The sequence below is a fragment of the Rattus rattus genome, chromosome 4 (assembly GCF_011064425.1).
Source record: "Rattus rattus isolate New Zealand chromosome 4, Rrattus_CSIRO_v1, whole genome shotgun sequence".
NCBI lineage: Eukaryota > Metazoa > Chordata > Mammalia > Rodentia > Muridae > Rattus > Rattus rattus.
This window is the reverse complement of record NC_046157.1, coordinates 16188803-16193450: the sequence shown is the minus strand read 5'-3', so window position 1 is coordinate 16193450 and position 4648 is coordinate 16188803.

Here is a 4648-nt window from a genome sequence, read left to right as displayed (position 1 = left end):
TTTCCCCCCAAGACAAGGTTTCTTTGTGTAGTCTAGGCTATCCAGGAACTCTCTCTGTAGCCCAGGCTACCCTCAAACTCAGAGATCTACCTGTCTCTGCCTCCTGAGTGCAGGGAATAAAGAGTACCTGGCAGTAACGAGTCTTTTCATAATTCATCAATAACTGATGTTACTGATTTACAGTGTGCAGCATGGCCAAAGCCACTATCACAGCACGTTGAAGACAGCCATCCCCCGCCAGGCTTGTTGGCCCCACCTTTAGTCCCAGTACTTGAGAGGCAGAGGCAGTCGGATCTCTGTGAGTTCGAGGCCAGTTAGGTATACATAGCAAGTTCCAGGACAGCCAGGGCAGTTACACAGAGAAACCCTGTTTTGAACACCACGGCCCCTGAGAAAGGAAAGTCATTTCCCAACTGAGTACCGCAGCTCGCACAGGATAATCCCAGCATTCTGAAGGCTGAGGCCAAGGGAATTGGGAATTCTGGACTCTTTGGGAAAATCTTATTTCTGAAAAAAACAAAACAAAGCGAACACCACCAACAAAAAAACCTAGGCTCAACTAATAGGCACTCTAAGAAGTGTGTCTCAACGTAGCAGGATGGTATTTCCTAAATGTGAAACAGAAGAAACCGCAGAGAAAAGCAATTAGCACGGAGAATAATGATCGCTTTCAAAAAACAAAAACTGCAAGGGAAAGAAGCACAACTCTAAAAATAGGATCTATAGAACATTCCAGAAAAGACAGCATTAAATTACTCAGTTCGATACAACCAATTATAGGGATTTTCTGCTTAAGGCACAATGGTTTCGGCCTTCTGCTATGAGGATTCTTTTGACTCTGAATTATGCCTACAAACCCTAACACCCATGTTAGGTTGGCAGGGAGGTAGCTGGTCCTTGTTTTCAGAATTACCAAGTCCCAAAATAAACCCATGTATGTATGTCAACTCCGAGTTGCGTACTACATTAGTTAGTGATGTAGTTCCGTGGTAGAGTGCTTACATAGCCACAGAAGGCCCTAGGCCAGATCTCTGGCACTGGGGTGGGGGATGGGGTATATCACTTCCTGCTGGGGATATAAATTAATGATTGAGGACTTGCTGCCTATCTTGCGTAAGACCTGAGTTCTTTGACCTCAAATGGTTTATCTCCTTGACCCCCCCCTTTTTTTTGTATAATAACAGATGTTTTGATACAAATTTAACATATGTTTTTTTTTCCCCTCTAATAAGGGTAGAGTTTCCTGAGTGTCTTGGATTTGGACATGTATTCAGATATCATGCTATTTATTTTAGTTTGCGGACTGGGGAGGTAGAATACATGAAAATTAATTTGGGTATCTCATTTCTTTTAAAAATATTTATACTTTCTCATTTCTAATTTTTATTCATTGTTCTTTGACAATTTTATACGTGCACATGATACATTCTGTCCACTATCACCTATCGGTCTCTGACATTTCCCAGGACTGCCTGTGTCCTCCCTCTCCTCTCTACAAATCTCTTTCTTACATATACATTTAGATGGCAGTTAGACGCTGTGTTACCCAATAGTGTAAGTTCCCCGCCTTGGGCTTATGACATGCCCAGGCACCATTGTACAGGCTTACAGTACGCACGAGGCAGTTCCAATCAGTGAGAGGTTGGTTACTCCATAGCAGCCATGCCACTGTTGCACAGGTAGGCGCACCTTACCCTGTAAGTTTGTAGGTTTCATTGCTGGGGAAAATAATTGTTGTCTTCCCTCCCCCAGCAGCCTGTGCAGCACCTTCCAGCCCTTTGAAAGCTCATGAACAAGGAAGAGCTTCTAGTTCAGTCAGCTTGCTTTCTCTCTACCTTTAAACGGAGGTGTATGGTGTCTTCGGCATCAGGCTCTTACCCTCTAGTTCTATAAGTAAGCAAGAGGACTGAAGAGAGTCCCATTGTTTTGAAGACCCCTGCCCCCTCCTATGGAAGTAACCTATTCCTGGAAGGGACAGGGTACAAAAAGTTCATATCTAATGGCTCTGGAAATCAGCAATTTTTTCAAGAATACAAAATACAAATGGTCAAAGTGAATAAAGAAATAAAAAATAAAAATAAAAATAAAAAAGTATGAACAGGAAGGAGAAAGAAAAGAGGAAGGGAGGGGAGAGAAAGAGGAACAGAGGGAGGAACAGAGAGGAAGGGAAGAAGAAGGAAGGAAGGGAGGAAAGAAGGAAGGAAGGAAGAAGGAAGGAAGAAGGAAGAAAGGAAGAAAGGAAGGAAGGAAGGAAGGAAGGAAGGAAGGAAGGAAGGAAGGAAGGGTGTGAAAGAGCAAACTTCAATACCCCATAGATGCTAAAAAGGACAGTGTTTCTGACGTTCTGCTTCTAAGAGAATTGATCTGGACACATCTGGGTTTGCTCACCATCTAAAGGAAAAGGCAAACAAGAAATCAAGCTTTACAACATAGGACTTGAAGATCACATATGATTAGAAGGTTGTAATCAGGGCGTAACAGGGCATTGTGAGATGAGGCGGGCAAGGACTCCTCCAGAAACACATCAAAGCTGTTTTCACAAGAAAAGCAAAAGAAAGACTACCTCAGGAAGGGACTCAAGTGTGTGGGCCTGGGGGACAGCAGTGGGAGACAGAGGAATGGCTAGGTGGACAGGGGTCAGATCGTGAACAGATAGGTGGATGGGTGGGTGGGTGGGTGGGTGGATGGATGGATGGATGGATGGGTGGGTGGATGGATGGATGGATGGATGGATGGGTGGATGGATGGGTGGATAGATAGGCAGACAGACAGACAGACAAGTAGATGATAAGTGATAGATGATAGATTGATCGATCAATGATAGATCAATAGACAAATGAATAGATGGGTGATAGATGATGACAGATGGATATATAGATGATTATATGGATATGTAGATAGATAGATAGATAGATAATAGATAGATAATAGATAGATAGGCAAGTAGATGATAAGTGATAGAGGATAGATCGATCAGTCAATGATAGATCAATAGACAAATGGATAGATGGATAGATAGATGATTATATGGATAGACAAGTAGATGATAAGTGATAGAGTATAGATTGATCAATCAATGACAGATCAATAAATAGACAAATGGATGATTATATGGATAGGTAGGTAGGTAGGTAGATAGATAGATAGATAGATAGATAGATAGATAGATAGAAAAATAGAATCACCATATATTACAAAAAGGAGTTCAGATTTCGATCTGAAGGTAGAGAGTGGTTGAAGGATTTAAACCTCAAAAACAAAATTAACTAGGACTGAAAAACCAGACATACTAACTTATGAATTTACACTAAAAAATAGAAAAAACATCCCATTCCTACTCAGCAGGTCAGACGCTGGTGTCCTCTGGGAAGCAAACACTTGCCCACAGGGTGGCCCAGAGATGGATGGTAGAGTCTGAAGAGGAAAGGCTGGTGGTACTCAGCAGACAATCCACCTCATTTGTCACGCAATGAGGAGCCACTCACCGCTTGTCCAGACACTGATGTGTTACAATGGGGACCTGAAAAAGCAAAGACAGAGGGAGGAGATTTTCAGGAGACAGAGTTATGTGGATTTAGTGATGAACTTCGTGTGGGAAGTGGTGGGGATTTGGAATCTGAAATGACAACTTGCCACCAATCATGAGTGAGATTCCAAAGAATGCAAGCATTCATGTGAGGAGGTAGCTTCAGACGGACTTGGACGCATTGATACTGCTGTTGAATCAAGATCCTTTATAGCCACCAAACTGAGACTCAGCCGGCTGCTTGCAGTTCCCAAAGGAGCAACCCTCTCAGGCATCACTAATTCAAAATTTCCCTGTGTGTGTGTCTAGATGGCACATCTCCTCAGTGCTACCTGATGGTTTCCATTTTTCCGTTGATTGTACCTAGTCCTCACTTCCTGTCTGACTGTTAGGGATGGACAGTGTCTTCCTAAAAGATACATTGTAGCCTTAATCCTCAGCTCCTGTAAATGTGACCTTACTAGGGTCTTGGAATACTGAATCAAGTTGCAATGAGGATGTTAGAATATGCCCAAATTCTGTCTGACTGATGTCCTCAGAAGAGGAGAAAACACCACAAAAAGCCAGAAACACACAGAGAGAATTTTACAGGACAAAGGCAGAGATTAGGGCAAGGCATCTGTGAGTTAAGGAAAGACAGCTGTGGTCACCACAGAAGAAGTTGGGACGAAACAAGAAGTCCGGACATGGTGACACCTATCAGCACTTGGGTGGCTGGGACACAAAGATTTCCAAAGATTTAAGGCCAACCTGGTCTACACAGTGAGTTGCAGAACAGCCTGGGTTACATAGTAAGACTTCTTCTCAAAAACCAGAAAACGAAAACAAAAACAAAACAAAAACTCCATCCAGGAGTGTGTCCTACCTGCAACCTTGATTTCAGAAAAGCCTTCAGAACTATGAGAGAAAGTACATGTGGCTTAAAAATAATATATAAAATATTTGATAATTTATATGTATTTGATAAGTACATAAATATATAACGTTGATATATACATATTTATATATTGCATTTATGAACATATACAATTTTTATACAATATTGTATATACTATATATAATTATATATAGTATATACTTATATATTTATTAATGTGTATACAATATATATTTGTTTTTATA